We start from the raw sequence: 17469 nt of genomic DNA, 5'->3' as shown, positions 1-17469 counted from the left end.
GATGGCTCTGCTGACATTTTCTTTTTTTCTTTTTTTTTTTTTTTTTAAGACAGAGTCTTGTTCTGTTGCCCAGGCTGGAGTGCAGTGGCATGATCTTGGCCCACCGCTACCTTCACTTCTGGGTTCAAGAGATTCTCCTGCCTCAGCCTCCTGAGTAGCTGGAACTACAAGCATGCACCACCATGCCTGGCTACTTTTTGTATTTTTAGTAGAGATAAGGTTTTGCCATGTTGGCCAGACTGGTCTTGAACTCCTGACCTCAGGTGATCTGCCCTCCTCGGCCTCCTAAAGTGCTGGAATTACAGGTGTGAGCCACTGTGCCTGTCCTCTACTGACATTTCCATTTCAGACTTTTAGCTTCCAGAATAAGACAATAAACTTTTGTTGTTTTGAGCCTCCTACCTTGTGGTACTTTGTTATAGCAGTCATAAGAAATGAATACAGGTGGGTCTGCCGGATTTCTCAACTGTAAAGTTAGTATTATTCTCTTTGTAACTAATACATATTCTGGAGGACTTTGTGACTTTGGGAATCCTTCTTAGTCCAATTTAGGGAATGTTTACTCAGTATCTGCAAAGTGGCCTTAACTGAAGTATACAGATGTCACTGTTGCAGGGAATGTCTCCCTGCTGAATAGGGAGAATCAGAAGGTTGATCCAGAAAAAGTCAAGAGAATCAGCGTCAGGTGGAGCTGGCAAGAAAGGAGCAGGTGAGGTGGCTGGAAGGCAGGGCATGGCACAGTGGACAATACAGGAACACAGGACACATATGCAGCACTGAGGAGGACTTCACAGTGCTGCTTGAGCAAAGGAGGAGTAAGACTGTGGGTACAGGAAGGGGAGCTGCCTTGGAGCTTGCAAATGACGCTTCATCTTATTTTTTGGAAATAGAAAAAGATAATAATAATGAAATACTTGTTCCTAGTTCTAAAATTTCCACTGAAATATTTTTTTCTGTTGTTTTGTGCCCTAGTACAGAGCTAAGTGACTGGGTGTCATCTGCTTCCAGAAGATGAAAGACAAATAATGAGGCCCAAATCCCAACGGAAACCTGGCTTCATTGATTAGGCCAAATGTGTTTCAGAATGATTGGTTTTTAACCCCCAAGGTGAGAAAAGGTCTTCAAACTCAGAACTATAATTTTTCTCTCGTACACGTATCAGTGATTTCAACAAAATGACTGACTACACGCTTTGTGGACTTTGACAAACCAACAGAAACTGTTCCCAGAGGCATCCTTGCTCTCTTTGTCTTGGCTAATCTCAAACATGGAAGCCACATTCTTTTGTTTGTTTTCTCCAGCTGTGAGTTTGGCTGCCAGTTGCCTCACATTAGGCATCCAATAGGGATTTGATTTCCTTTTTGATAAAATGGCTTAAATCTTTCCTCCATATAAGGTAAGGTGCTATGAGGAAAAGATCCCAATTTCCTTCTTTTAAAAAAAAAAAAAAAAAGCTGAGGTTTGTTGGTTTGCTGTTTTGTTTTTGTTAATGAGGGAACAGGGACAGCCTGGATAACTAAAGTCCACAAAACACCCTGAGTTAGTTCAGTCTCAAACCCAAGCTGCAGACAGGCTTTCGGGCTGCTGGACTGAGACTCCAACAATCTCCTGCCCCCTCTCATGGAAGTGCTAAAGAGCAGATGAGAGAAGTCACAGGAGAGTCTGGGCAAACCCACAAATTAAACCATCAACTCTCAGGTGCATAAAACTTAACATATTAATGTTAGAGGGATGATATTTATTCTCTGTATATCAAGCTCTGCCTACCTGAGCCAGTCAGTACCAAAGGCAGATTCAGCATCTATGGCTTCTGGGCCAAAGTCTGCCTGAGAGATGGCTGCCTTCAGGGGAGCCTTGAATAAGGGAGAGGCATAAGGAGGACAGCTGGCAGTTGGCTGAGCTCACACAATACTGGCAGGAGCCTCTGAAACCATGCTCAGAGGCCCTGCCCAAACCAGCTTCCTATAAAATGCAAATTTAAAAAACAGGAGTAGAAAGAAATCACACTTTACGACAATTTCTGGTCCTCCTAGCTTCATTTCCTCCTGGCCTCCCCGCTTCCTTCAAGTCCAACACACATACTAGCAAAATACTATAGCTCTCTAATGTTTGTATAAACTGAATGGCAAAATGAAGGAAAGGTGGGGGTAGGGGGCAAGCGAGATGGATTTCTTCCGGTATACCCAGGAGAACCAATTAATTTTACTACAGACTTGGAGAGGGTGAGTGTTTATGGCATACCTTTTTGTTTCTGAGAGAAGACTCAAGCAAGTTATTACCTTTATTCTTCTTGGTACCACTGAGTTTCTGCCCCCACATTGAGAAAAGTAACCAGTCCTACTTGCCTACCATGGGGAAATTCATTTCTGCCAAGTGAAGGTTTATAGGCTGAAAAAAAGAACCTTGGGAAATAATTCAGTAAAATATGGGACTCTGAGAGGTGAAGCAGGCAGCAGCCTAGGTTATAAACATAAGCTCTAAGCCGAGCCAGTAAAATAAAACAAAACCATTGTTTCAGATGCTGTATTTTTGGCTAAGGTTTTACTCTGTAATAACTTTCAAAGTTATTCGTTTTAGTCAACATTATAAGGGTAAGTCAACATTTGTCCTGGCAGCAAGCCCAAATTTGTTATTTTACTAGTCTGCTACTGGTTAAATTGGCCCAAGATTAAACACATCTAATAAATAGCCCGAAAATACTGAAGTTTAGCAGAAAACCACATTCAAGTTCTCTTTACACAGGATGTTACTATTACTTAACCTTGGGCAGAGGGAGAAATACACACCCACACCCCGGTTAAGTTCCTTTTAGCAAACACCAGTCCCCATTGCCTGAAAGTCATCTCGGTCATGCCCAGACATGATGCTATAGACGTTCAGAGAAAGAGGAAGCCAAATATTTAGCTCTCTCTGCGGTCCCTGGCTCCACATCTGCCTTCTGAAGCAGAAAGGGCCAGATGCACAGAGCTGGAGCACTTTAAAGAGTTCAATCTCCTTAAAATTTAGGAGGCTCGCCAGCAGCACCAAGTCTCTGTGGCCCTTACGGGAAGGCCAGCTATGGGCCCAGAGATGCTTTCTCACATCAGGTTATGCATTTTTGGCAAGAATGCCACAGAAATAATGTGCCTACAATGCAACACCCATCCCCCAGTCTGGAAAATGGGGCTGGACGTCCCTGGCTGGATGATGCCAACAAGGTACCCAGAGGTAGAAAAGATCTCCTGGTCACAGCCACGGAATCCAGAGGAAGGTCTCTGTGGTTTTGACGTTCCGGAGCCAGTCATTTCCTACTGACTTCTTGGAAACCTCTGGGTGAAATGTATGTTCTGCATTTGTTTATCTCTGTAAAAGGGATTCCCTGGCTTCCCCTCGGGTGGGGTTGGAGGGGAAGGGGGAAAAAGATGCCACTGGGGAGTTCCATTCATGCTTCTTTAAGGACATTTTCTGGGCTCTCTCAGCGCTTAGGAATAAGCTGAATGCCTCTTCAGTAAGTGACAAAGTTTGTACCACTCTGGCCCAAAGAATGCATCAATTCTTTGCAAAGGATCTAAGGATAAAATATGAGCCGACCTGTCTGGTCAGAGTGCAATACCCTATGACCTTGGGCCCAAAATGTAACCTCTATAAGCTTGGTTTCCTCTGCTGTAAAGTGAAGATTACTCTCCTATACCGCCTCATACAGTTGTTGGAAGGATCACAGGAGAATATGTGTACAATATGCTTGGTAGACACTCACCCGTTAGAAAGTCCTCAGTAATCTAAAATAACAGATTATTGTCCTTATTTCTGATGTCCTGGGAGAGGCGTGGTCTGTCTGCCAGCCTGTACCCCTGCCCTCTTCTATTCCCTGCAACACTGGATTTTGCCTTGATCCTTCCAGGGACAAAGCTAGATATCCATGTCACCTGCCAGAATCATACGAGTAACTGCTTTGGCCACTGAGGCTGCTACGAGACCATGTATTTTGATTCCATATTCCTGCCTTCCTTTTCTTCCTGTGGTTTTATCACATGTTTAGTCAAGCTCTGGCTGGATAGAGCAAAAGTGGGGGTGGTTTAGCAGGATTTAAAGCTATATTGGAAGAGAGGAAAGCAGTATAAAATCTCAAGATAAGAACCCAAGTCCTTATCTTGGGTCCTTATGGATGGGTCTTGAGGTTTGTATTATCCTCCCACCCACCCACTACCTCTGACACTGCTGAATTATGGGCTAGAAGAGCTAGTCTCCAGTCTTGCCAGATCCCAATACTGTCTGGGATTAGGCAATGAGAGGAACTCTGGGCATTCAACTCATGTTGGATGTGCAAGGTGAAACTTCACAAAAATAATACGTTACCAAGAAAGGACCACACAGAACTACAGAGAAGTCCCCTCTCTCTCTCATCTGCCTGTCATTCTTTGAATCTCAACATCATCTTAGCTTCTCAGAAAAGGAAAAAGAAGTACAGAGATGAAAAAGGATGCACAGATCTTAATCTCAATGTCCCAAAGGAAGGACAGACTGTTCTAGTCAAATCTGGGATGATCGAACACATCTCAGGCAAGCAAAGCTGACAGTCAGGCCTGTCATCTGACTGAAAACTAGACAGAGGCCAGGGATCCCAGTTGGTTACTGAGTAAAACCTACAGGGACACCTGTAGAATAAAATGGATCCCCTTCTCTTGAGGTCTCTAGTTGGTTTCTATTTTTGACAAGAACAACGATTTTGAGCAGATAGGCCTTGCAGAGATGTGATCTCCAGAGAGAAACACAAAAGACATTTGAGGTGCTCCCTGGTAACTCCCGGCTGTCCCTTCTAGCACAAATTATCCCTTCAAATGTTTGGTCCATGTGTGTCCTCAGGAGCACATGCCCACACTTAGAACCAGGGAATGCAGCACATGGGTGTTTTAGAACACTCTGCTCCCAGCCGAGAACAGAATACACTGAAATCTGATTATTCAAAATTGAAAAAGCTACTAGTCAAACAACCACATGGGATTGATTAAACTGGAAATAAATTTTCAAAAATTTTAAACTTTTCTGCTTTTGGCTTTCAGCTGACATCTTACCACCCACTGAGCAATAGTATGCAGAAAAATAAGATACAAAGCATGCTGTTCAGGAAGCTGTGAGGTAAGTAACATATAATGGATTCATTTGGCATTTCTGTTGCCCCCACACACCCCAAATGAGCAAATGAATAGCTTCAGAATGTTATTCTTTGGAAGGGGTGTATGTGCACGTGCATGTGTGCAGAACACAAAACTGATTTCATTTGTTGAGACATTTTCCATTCTGCAGTGCATTTTAATGACAAGAATTAAAAAATACCCAGTAACAAACGGATTTTTCCAAAAGTTCATAAGGAACACTGGCTCTCAGTGCTGTACATTTGCAATCTTGAAACATAGTGATTACGTGTTATTTTGAACACCCAGCAATTAATATGCAACCGGATGTATCATTATCTACAGTTTATTAAAATGCAGAAGCCTGTGACTATAAAAAAAGGATGTAGCATACAACTAAGAGGTAGGGAGCTCAGAGATTCAGCTCTGCCCCCAGCATCACTCTCAGCTAGTTACAATTCTAAAGAGATAATGAAGAAAATAGGTAGACAGTGGCAACTGACTTAAAATGAAAGAAGTAAATACAAACCTGTGATTTGGTTCTTGGGTTTAAAAAAAAAAAGTTGGCTAGCCATTGTAGAGTCAGTGGTAAGGGATGTCAATAAAAGTTTCCATAAAAGACAAGGACATTTTGGTGGCAAAATAAAAATGGTATTTATTCCTGAGGTAAAGGACACGTGCAGCAGAGAGCAGCAGAGTTCTCAAGTGTTTTCCAATATGGGCCATCTACAGAAGGGAGGATTCCTTTGAAGACTGCTGGGAGTCTAACCTGACAAAATAATTTCCTTGGTAAAGGTTTCCCAAGCACTGCCAGATTGGGAAGGGCCTGGAGTGGAAGGCGCTTTTACATGCCAAGCCTTTCTTCCCTCTGCCCCAACATTTAAGAGTCAAGCGAGGGGTGCCCCTGAGTTTGGAAAGCAGGACTGTGCAGAGGGCCACTTGACCCTTCAAAGCTTCCATCAATTGTGATTCAATAAATTATGACCTGCCAAGGCACTTGCCTACTCAGACTCTAGCAATTTTCTAGAAACAGATCAGTCATCCTACAGTCCTACACCTGACTCGGAAGCACTATGTAAACAATGAGGGAAGCCTAGGAGAGGGAAGGAGGAGGCACCAGGAGCCATGAAGTCACACACACTCTCATCTATGCCATAGAGCAACCCCGTTATCCTGTTTCACAGAAGAGGAAGCAGGTCTTCAGAGAAGTGAAACAACTGCCTCCAAGTCATACCCAGTAATTAACTAGCAGTGGTGAAATCTGAATTCAAATCTACCTGCCTTGAATACTTTCCCCACCACCCCCACACTGGCTTCCCAGGATATACAGCTTCCTCTGATAATAACAACATATTAGCAATATACAGGAGGGCTTTGTGCTAGGCTGTGCCAAAGTGCTTTCTGTGCATCATTTCCTTGACTTCTTTTAAGTTAGTGTTATTAATATACCCATTTCACAGTGTAGGCAACTGAGACTCAGAGGGGCTAAGGGCCTTGCTTGAAGTCACACAGCCTGAATTGAGCCCAAGGCTACTCACTCACAAGGCCTTGGTTCTTAATTAACCACAGCACTGTTAGTTTCCTAAACCAGGTGGGAACCCTGAAGCAAACAGGCTGTAGAGGCAGCAGGGAAGTCAACACTGACGCAGGCAGTAGAAGAGGAGAAAATGTTCTTTCAGAATTCAAGCCCTATCATCACTCTGGATCAGCAGCTCATCTTGACTCCTCCCCCTCAGAATCTTAGCCCCAGTTCAAAGGTGTCCAGCTCATGTGCCCCCAGAAGATGCTGCCCTCTGCTAAGGGCACACTTGAGGACTGGGGGGTGGCAGGCATCCAGCATCCGGGACCTCATAGGATGACCACTTCTCAATATTCCCCCTCCATAGTCTGCTAAACTCCCCAGTGAAATTGCCTGCTTCTCCCCGTCCCCCTGGTTGACAGTCGCTACCTGTATGGTCTAGTTGTTAGCGACTTGATCAAACTGAAGCAGAAGTTCCTTGAGGACAGAAAGCACATCTTTTCTTTTTTAAACCAGGGGAAAATGATACACGGAGCCAGGTCTCGATAAACATTTATGGACAATTAAAATGCATTAGGGGTCATTTTTTAGTTGTGAAGCTCTTTAGCAGCTCGTATCCATCACACTATGGAGTTTCCTTACATTTTCAACAAAGGATCCATTTATAATTAAAGCACCCTACAAATGAATAGGGCATGCAGAGCTCAAAGCAACCTAATCCACCCTCATCTGCTTGCCTTAGGTCTGTGTCTGTGGTTGGTGTTTGGCTAGGATTCCCAGATGATGCATATCAGGTGGGAGCTGGCCTCGGGACAACCTGCTCCCTACTCACCTGGCCAGGGTGCCTCTCTCACACACTACCCCATTTCAAAGTCATTCTGGGAACAACCAGAAAGCCACACTAGATTTTTTTGTTGTTCTACCTGGCAGGAATGAATGCGAAGCTTGCCAGTATGCTTGGAACATATTTTGTTAAAAAAATAATGCCCAATGCTAACTCTGATCCTTTTATTTCCTACAAAGGAAGGAGCTACCTCCGAGCAGACATCTTGATAGGTATAACCACCAACAGCTTCTACTCAACTGATCTACGTTCCTTATAGATGCTGCCGCTGATAGTGACCTGTTAAGCACTTGGTCGGTGGAAGCCCTTTGTATGCCCATTTCATCTTCACAAGTCCCTTGCAAATTCCCATTTTTCAGATGAGGAAACTAAGGCTTGGAGAATGAGACACAAGTCCAAGATCTCTCAGCTCAAAGGTGGCCAAGTGGGGATTTGAACTCAGTTCAGTCTGACTTCCAAATCCAAGTTCCTGTTACATTCTAGGGCTGACCCCAAATAAAGTATAATCTCGCCCAATCCTTACAACCAGAGTGAAGGGGAAAAGGAACAGGATGGGTTGAATACTTTTAGCTGGGACTTTGGAATGTTCTTTGAAGCTCAGAAAAGAAAAAAGATTTATGTTCTGAGGACAGAAATCTAGCTTTATTTTTAAAGCTGGCTAACATGTAGCACAGATTCATTTCCTATAACACATTACAGCCAATTTTTACCTACTTAGTCTTAATATCTAAAATTTGGGTCCTATGCTCAATGTTCAAATTTCAAGTTTAGTTTGCAAGTGACTGTGTCAAACTTGGGAACTTATTGTAGAGTTCTGATCCTAGAAAACCCCCCCCAACATGTCTTGTTCACTGTTTCCAAACTCTCTGTATTGCCATTACATTTTTGCCATATGTACATATCACCTAAGCTATTATGTACTTAATATTTCCTTAATTAGTTGTTTTTACTTATATAAACTTATTATAAAAATAAACTGTATCACTGCTTTAAATGGAAAATCACTATCACCTCCCATAAACAGACACTAACTTTAAAAAATGAACGCCGAGGCCTAGGCACTTAGTTACACAGGGAAATTAGCAAGTGATGGGGAGGTGTTAAAGACACACTAATTCCAAATGGAAACTTGACATAATCAGAAGGATCAAAGAGAATTTAAAAGGGAAAGTGATTATTTTGTGATTTGTCTTTTTAAGACTTGATCTGTCCCAAGTGGTATGAAACCCACCTTCTGGGAAATAATGAACTAATCCAGTCCTCTCATTCCAGAAACAGACTCTGAAATACCAAGAACCTGAGGCTACCTTTGCCCTGTCTCCAGCTAGTTGGGAAGCTCCTGTAAGAACCAACTTAGAAATAAATGCTCCATTTAAGAGACTTCCAAAGCAAGCTCCTGTTCCTTGATGTTGGTGCCAGAATCAAGCTTACTCTTCCAGGCCCTTAGAACCTGGGCATAAAGCATTCAGAGACATTAAGAGAATGCAAGGTGTCTTTTCTAATGCTCTCTCTTTCAAAGCTCTCAGATAAGTCATCATCAAACTTCTGAGGCGGAAGGAGGTGGAGGTGACAATTCATCATGCATCTGTGGCCTACACACAAGAAACCATCAGTTTTCCCTCTTCTAACAGTTTATTTCCTTCTTTACAGTGGTTTCTGACTCCTTCTGCAAGATCACACCCAGGTGTCCCCAATACAATCACCAGCATGCCTGACCAGGGATGAGAAAATGAACCAAGACTGCCAAAACCTAACATGATACTGGTGAGCCACTTCCACCGCTCCCCAACTCGTGTGAAGTCAAAAATTATAAACAGTCTTCCTCCGTGACCTTTAGCTATATTTGCCTGGGGTCGTTCTTGACATGCCTGCGTCACTTGAGATTATGAAATGTTAGTATGCCAACATAAGATAGCACACTTGAAATGGGAGCTTGTCCTGGCCTTAGGTTCAGAAAGCACCCACATGAAAGACTTGCCATTTTGCCCCCTTGGCCATCAAGCCCAACTCTCTTTCTACCACTAGCTTGTTCCCTTTTTCCTTCTGTAGCTTCTTCCTCTAGGAAGACTCTACATTTCCAAATCTGACAGTCTGTGGCAAGTCCTAAACATTTACCTTTCTTTTTTCCTTTCTAAATTTATTTTTTTCAGGGTCCCGACACAGGCTTTCAGCTTTATTTAATTCAATCAGATTACCAACTTCTAATGGTATCTGTAGAAAGAGTGCCCTCAGGAAATGCTGTATTTCTTACTACTTATCACCTCTGCTGCAAACATTAGGTCTGCAGAGTTCAGAAAGACATCAGCCGCAAGTCATGGCTCATGCCTGTAATCCCAGCACCTTGGGAGGCTGAGGCAGGAGGATTACTTGAGCCCAGGTGTTCCAGACCAGCCTAGGCAACATAATGAGACCCCCGACTCTACAAAAATTTAAAAAATTAAAAGAAAATTAGCCAGGTATGGTGGCACACACCTATAGTCCTAGCTACTCTGGAGGCTGAGGTGGGTGGGTGGATTGCTTGAGTGTGAGGTTAAGGCTACAGTGAACCATGATTGTGCCACTGCATTTCAGCCTGGACAACAGAACAAGATCCTATTTCTAAAACAAATAAATAAAATAAACTCCTATATGTGTAGAAGTTTGTATCTATCCATTCCTTGTGGGCTTTTCGTTTTAACAGCGATCTCACATTGAATTTAAAGTAGGGCCTTGCAGTTGGAGATGACTCTGTACAGTATTCTGGATAACTTTAATGGGGCTCACTTAGAACATTCCCCAGAGAGAGAGTGCTGCTTCTGACCTACACAGGACCATGACTGGCTTAAGCCAACATCGTGACATACCAAGAGGTCAAGGCTGGGCAAGGAGGAACCAACATTTGGGCCCTCCCTCCTAATCTCTCTGAATCTCTTTTTCCTCAGTTGACAAAAAAGGACAGCTCCAGAAAAAAAGAAACATGAAGGAAAAAATGAAAAAACCAAAAAAAGAAAATTGAAAAACAAACTGGCAAAAAAGAGAACAGTCCTTGCCTTGCCCAGTTCCCTCATCTAATGCAAGGTTCAAAGGAGATAATGCATGTAAAAATAAGTGACTGCTGGTTGGGTGTGGTGGTTCACACAAGCAGTCCCAGCACTTTGGGAGGCTGATGCAGGCAGAATACCTGAAGTCAGGAGTTTGAGACCAGCCTGGCCAACATGGTGAAACCCCATCTCTACTAAAAATACAAAAATTAGCTGGACGTGGTGGCACATGCCTGTAATCCCAGCTACTCAGGAGGCTGAGGCAGGAGAATCACTTGAACCCAGGAGGCAGAGGTTGCAGTGAGCCGAGATCTTGCCGCTGCACTCCACACTGAGCGACAGAGTGAGACTCCATCTCAAATAAAAAAAGAAATAAAGAAAAAAAGAAAAGAACTGACTGCTATCTGAACACAGGGTGGCATTGCTATAGAGTTATTCAGTACAATGAAAAAGGAAGAAGGAATCCTGATTGCAACAACCCTATCCCCACTTCTTTACATCCCACATGCACACGTATAGGTTTAAATTGGTTAAAATGAGTATATAATCATGATCCACTTTTTTCTCTTTATTTTTCCCAGGAACACTAGGGTATTTTTATTTGATAATGAGTAATGGCTGCAAATGATGTCAATGACCCCTGTGCCAGAGGCCATGGTCATGGAGCTATTGCCCTACTGTAGGACAGAGAGGTTGTTGGCTTTTCTGGCCAGTCCGTCATCTTTATTTCAAAAATCTTTTTCAATGTATTAATAGTGTACTTCTCTTGTCTAAGGAAGCATATTAAGCCTAACAGAAATCCTGTTTGTTGACACAGCATCATACAGGGTCTTTGCACTGATCAATACTCAAGATTTTCAGGCACACTAAAGATATCCTGAGAAATAAGCAAGGACAGGAAAGAGATAGGACAGTATGTCACATTTGGAAAAGTTAGGGAACAGGAGCACCTGGCCAGGAGAAGGAAAGCACCGGAGAGGAGGGAGGGAGAGGAGAAGGAGAGGCACAGAGGGAATAGTTTTAAAATACTGAAGGGGATAACACATAAAAAAGTATTACTGGGCAAGTAGCAGTGGCTCATGCCTGTAATCCCATCACTTTGGGAGGCTGAGGTGGGTGGTTTATCTGAGGTCAGGAGTTCAAGACCAGCCTGATCAACCTGGTGAAATCCTGTCTCTACCAAAAATACAAAAATTAGCTGGGCAAGGTGGCGCACACCTGTAACCCCAGCTACTCAGAGGCTGAGACAGGAGAATGGCTTGAACCCGGGAGGCGGAGGTTGCAGTGAGCCGACATTGTGCCACTGCACTCCAGCCTGGGCGACAAGAGCAAGACTCTGTCTCAAAAAAAAAAAAAAAAAAAGGAAAGAGGAAAGTATTACTGTATAATATACAGCTCTAGGAAGCAATGTTACAATTAAGAAAGGATTTTCTCAAGATCTATACTGAATAAAGACGGAGTACAGTCATCCAGGGGTAACTGGTTCCAGAACCCTCTCAGATACCAATATCTATGGGTGCTCAACCCCATGATATAAAATGGCATACTGTTTGCCTATATCCTACACACATCCTCTTACACTTTAAATCATCTCCAGATTATTTGGAATACCCAATACAATGTAAGTGCTATATACATTATTGTTATCCTGTAGTTTATTTGTATTATTTTAAATTGTTGTGTTGTTATTTTTTATTGTTTATTTTATTCCCTGTCTCAAACAATCTTCCCACCTCAGCCTCCCAAGTAACTGGGACTACAGGTGTGTGCTACCACACATGGCGTATTTTTTGATGTTCTTTTTTTTAGAGATGGGGTCTCACTGTGTGACCAGGATGGTGGGAACTCTTAAGCTCAAGCAATCCTGCTGCCTTTGCCTCCCAAAGTCCTGGGATCCAAATATTTTTGATCAGTGGTTGAATCTGTGGACATGGAACCAGTGGAGACGGAGGGCCAACTGTATACAACTTAAAATGTTGTCCCTGGAGGCGCTTAATCAGAGATTGAATGGATCTGGCAGCAGATAAGAATTGGGCTACATGTTCTCAACAGACCTTTCCCACTCTGAAGTCCTCTGATGCAATGACCCTGGGTCAATTCCCAGAGGCTGGATTTGTTTGTTTCATAAATCCTCAGGAAAAAAAAAAAAAAAAGTCTGTTTTCCTAATCCTTTCCTCCTCATCTTAAGAGCCAGAAAAAAATAATGTCTAACGAATTTACTGTTAAGGTTTCTGGTTCAGCTCCAATTAACTGAAGTTTACTAACAATCAGGGCTACCTTCTCTCAAAAGGACACAATGGTCCAAACAGAAAGTCCGGGCACAAGTGTTTCTAGACTTAAAAAGAACCACTCCTTTCCCAGCTAGTAGAAGGTCCAGAAACCTTTCCTGATTAACATGTGACACAGCCTCTTCTAAACTAGTTACTGGCATCAACTTATTAAAAAAAAAGGAAGGCAATAGAAACCACTGGCCTTCACTCCTGACAGTCCATGAGCCAATGTAAGAATAAATGGCAATGCAGTCACGGCAATTTCCTCATTTTGTGTGTGACCTCTACCCATTATCAACACTGACAAATTATGGAAGGCAACTGTACACATACATCACACACAAAGTAGCCCTTCCAGATACATACATCATCAATAACAATTACATTTACACAGGGCTTTGCAAAATTAGGATGTGATCAGTAATTTATTTTCATTCAGTAGTTAGGAAAACAGTGGCATCAGTCCAGAATTTTTGCGGGCAATCACAGGGTGTCTCAAAAAATGACACAATTTGCAAATATCCAGATGGTAATTGGGCCTTCCAGTGACTGGTTTACACGGAAGCCTGGTGGTTAATATAGATAAGCAAAATGACTAACAGAACTAACGGTGTCACCTCTACAGAGCTGAGCATGCAGAAATCTGCCAAAGAACAGCTCTTTGGTCTTGAGAAAAACAAAACGAAAATTACTAAAGCCCTCTCGAATGGGGGCTTGCAAACCCCACTCCTGTGGATTACAGCTATTCTATGAAGTGGGCTGCCAGAAGCATTGACTAACGGTGAGGTTTCCTACCTAGACATTTAGGAAAAAAATGGGCCTTTGAGCATCAGGCAATTTGCTGGGGCAGGCAGGTTCATCCTTCATGTGTTATGTGGTAAGACCAATGATTTAGTCACTTAGAGGCAATGTGATGTGGTTGGGAAAGTACAGACTTCGGGGTCAACTGGGTTTTTAGTCTCACCTCCTTGACCCAGTAGCAAAGCCATCCCCGGAAAGCCACTACCCTGTTCTGAGCCTCAGTTTCTTCTACAAAAGGGAGCATTAATACCAACCTCATAGGATTATTGTGATGATTAAAGTAAAGGACTTTCAGTAAAGTCCCTAACGCACAGCTGTGTGTAAAACAGTATTCAGGAAATTAGGCTGGTGATCATGATATTTCTTTTTTCTTTCTTTTTTTTTTCCCCAATGGTGTCGTGCTCTGTCACCCAGACTAGAGTGCAGTGGCATGACCTTGGCTCACTGCAAACTCCACCTCCCAGGTTCAAGTGATTCTCCTGCCTCAGCCTCCTGAGTAGCTGGGATTACAGGCATCCAGCTAGTTTTTGTATTTTTAGTAGAGATGGGGGTTCACCATCTTGGCCAGGCTGGTCTCGAACTCCTGACCTCATGATCCACCTGCCTTGGCCTCCCAGAGAACTGGGATTACAGACGTGAGCCACTCCACCCAGTTGATCATCATGTTTCCTTTTTCTTTTTTTTTTTTTGAGACAGAGTCTCACTCTGTCACCTAGGGTGGAGTGAAATGGCACAAACTCAGCTCACTGCAACCTCCACCTCCCAAGTTCAAGCAATTCTCCTGCCTCAGCCTCCTGAGTAGCTGGGACTACAGGCGTGTGCCACCATGCCTGGCTAATTTGTTTTTGTATTTTTAGTAGAGATGGGTTTTACTATGTTAGCCAGGATGGCCTTGATCTCCTAACCTTGTGATCTGCCCACCTTGGCCGCCCAAAGTGCTGGGATTATAGGTATGAGCCACCACACCTGGCCCCCGATCAGATTTCTTAAAATCATTTTAAGAATCTTTTTTGAGATGCAAAGATCTTAATGATAATGACATTTTTTGAGCACTTACTACATGCTAGGCTCTATGGTTAGGACTGCCTATGAATTACCTCATTTGACCATTACTATGGTCCTAGGAGTAAGAACTCTTATAACCTGCATTTTACCATTGAGAAAACAGGTTTGGAGTATCTTGTCCAAGGTTGCATCACTAGCAGGTGGTAGAGACAGCATTGAGACTCAGTCTTATTCTAGTCAATGCCCTCAAACAGCATTAAATGTACACATGTAAAGTCAACATATTTTCCTCTATTGTTGCTAGTTCATGTGCATCCTTAAGGACCAAGATCCCCAAGATAATCTTCCAACTGAATAACTTCAGAATGATGGCTCAATGGCCAGATCCTATAGCAGGTGATGGCCTTCTTGCAGATCCTATAGCAAGTGATGGCCTTCTTCTGGGTAGCTCTATGTGGCTTCCCACCCAGGAATATCTCTGAGGTCATAGGATTCCTGGAGTCTATTTAGTCAACTGAAAAAATTATAGGATTCTAACTGCAATAATTCTTTATGACTGGTTTCGTGGGGTTGTTCAGGTATATTATCAGTTCAATACAATATGATACAGATTCCAAGAAATGTATAAATTACTAGAAACCAATATCCCTTTAGCTGTCCAGCTGGCATTCAAGGAGTACAGCCCCATGAGCATACAATTTTCAAATGCACATGTTGACTGATAGAGACATAAGTCATGGCAGGATCATAGGGTTCACCTTACCTTTTAGAATTGAACCTTAAAGGGAACCTTCTCAGTTATGTAAGGTGCTCACGGTTATACTTAAAAGATAGTATTTTAAAATATTTTGCATGTCTGTTAAGTTTTGTATTACCACCCCACCTTTTTTCCCACAGAAGTAACACCCTTAGATGCTACAAGGAAAGCTGATATTAAATGCTGGACTGAACCTAACAGGAAATTTGGCATTGGATCTTGGCTTTGCTGATTTTCTTTGTAGCTTTCTGCAAATCACCTCGCCTCAGTGTCCTTATTCATAAAGTGGAGAGAACAGTACAAGCTTTATGTTAACCTTACAACATGTTTGGGGTGTCAAGTGAGACACAAGACATGGTAGACTTCGAAAAGCAGCAGAGCTCTGTCATTTCTAGGTGCATGTCATTATTCTCAGGACCATGCAAGGCTACTGGCCAAGTCAAAATCAGAACCTCTACTTTGGAGACCCAGGTTAGTATTCAACTATTCATGAGATAGGCCCATAGTCTATGGTGCTACAATTTTTTAAAACTGCCAAGAGTCAAAAACAATGGCTACAAATACCATTGACTAAATCAGGCCTAATTCTAACCAATATCTAAGATGGTAAATTTTCAAACCAAAAGTAAGTTGTCCACAAAGTTGTGAGATATATTCTTAAAAGTAACAGAAACACTGGACCTAAAACTTTTTTTTTTTTTTTTTTTTTTGAGACAGAGTTTCACTTTTGTTGCCCAGGTTGGAGTGCAATAGGGCAATCTCGGCTCACCACAACCTCTGCCTCCCAGGTTCAAGTGATTCTCCTGCCTCAGTCTCCCGAGTGAATAGCTGGGATTACAGGCATGTGCCACCATGCCCAGCCTAATTTTGTATTTTTAGTAGAGACAGGGTTTCTCCATGCTGGTTAGGCTGGTCTCAAACTCCCAACCTCAGGTGATCCACCCCCCTGCTTGGCCTCCCAAAGTATTGGGATTACAGGCATGAGTCACCGTGCCCGACAGGACCTAAAACTCTTAAAATCTTCTCACAAGGCTCTAGCTTTGTTAGCCAATGTATCCACCTTACCTGGGCTTACTTCTTTTTACCTCTTTTATTTATTTTTTAAAGCCTTATGGGAAAATAGTGATTTTTCACTTACAATCAGGATCATTCATTAGAGCTAGCAGTTTCTCTTTTAGTGATCAGAAAAGTGTTTAGAGCACCTATATAGACAAGTCCCTCCTGGCAGGGGAAGTGAGTGACCAATAAATGCAAAAACAGAGATAAACTGAGCAAAGCTCAGAAGAAATAAACTTAATGTCCATATCACACCACATTTTTCTGTGAAAGTCTACAGCTATGAACTAAGATCCTTAGATTTCACAATTAGTGATTATAGCCAGCAGGATCTCGCTGATTATGGGTATTAAAATTAAATATTTGCAGGTCAACTCACACTCTCATGTCGTAAGAAATAGCAGATTAAGAGGCAGTATTATACTAACAGACATGCAATATTATAATCCCTGTAGAATATTTTCAAAAGCTTAAAATAGATCATTTAAAGAAAATAAAAATACATTTTTAAAATATGATTTTTTTGCTTTCACTGGAAACTAGCACAAATAAAAAATTACAAAGCACTTAACTCTTGAGTAGAAATTTTGTTTGCTTTTAAGAGAATGCGTATTTTTGCATATTTTTTTTTACTCAGCGTATGGTATCAAATGCACATCAGTGCTACTTGCTTCCTCCCCAGGAGCCTTTTCCTGAGTGGCCTTCCCCAAAATACTTGCTGCAAGGATAGGAGTGAATGCTAGAAGGCACTTGTCAGTGCCATGCTGTGTGTACTGTCCTACCCATGGCAAATTCGGAAGGAACAGTTACTATACATGGCCATTAAACATTTAAAGGCACAGGTGCTCTGTTGCAACAGCCTTTGAAGGTCAACAAGTCCTATATTCCTGGAAAGGCCTCTGGATAAATCCATTTTTCTTTTAATTATAACCACATTATTTCTACAAAGAAAACGATTACTGTTAAAAAAAAAAACTTTCAGAGGAATTAACAGTCAATGGCTAGTGTATAAACAATTATATAATCATGTTTTTCAAAAGGCTGGCAAGCGAGTGCTATTTTTTAAACATTTACGAATACTGACGA

At 42.3% G+C, this 17469-nt stretch overlaps 1 protein-coding gene and 1 long non-coding RNA gene across 22 annotated transcripts in view; one reads left to right on the top strand and one right to left on the bottom strand.

Moving 5' to 3' along the window:
- ARHGEF3 (Rho guanine nucleotide exchange factor 3) overlaps positions 1–17469 on the bottom strand; it is a 348474-nt gene that overhangs the window by 60762 nt on the left and 270243 nt on the right. The window lies entirely within an intron of this gene.
- On the top strand, positions 971–9261 carry LOC144579595 (uncharacterized). Its single transcript, XR_013527570.1, has 3 exons — positions 971–1107; positions 5040–5115; positions 9125–9261. It is a non-coding gene; the product is annotated as an uncharacterized LOC144579595 (long non-coding RNA).

The sequence above is a fragment of the Callithrix jacchus genome, chromosome 15, assembly GCF_049354715.1.
Source record: "Callithrix jacchus isolate 240 chromosome 15, calJac240_pri, whole genome shotgun sequence".
Classification (NCBI taxonomy): Eukaryota; Metazoa; Chordata; class Mammalia; order Primates; family Cebidae; genus Callithrix; species Callithrix jacchus.
This window is presented reverse-complemented; position numbering and strand designations above follow the sequence as displayed.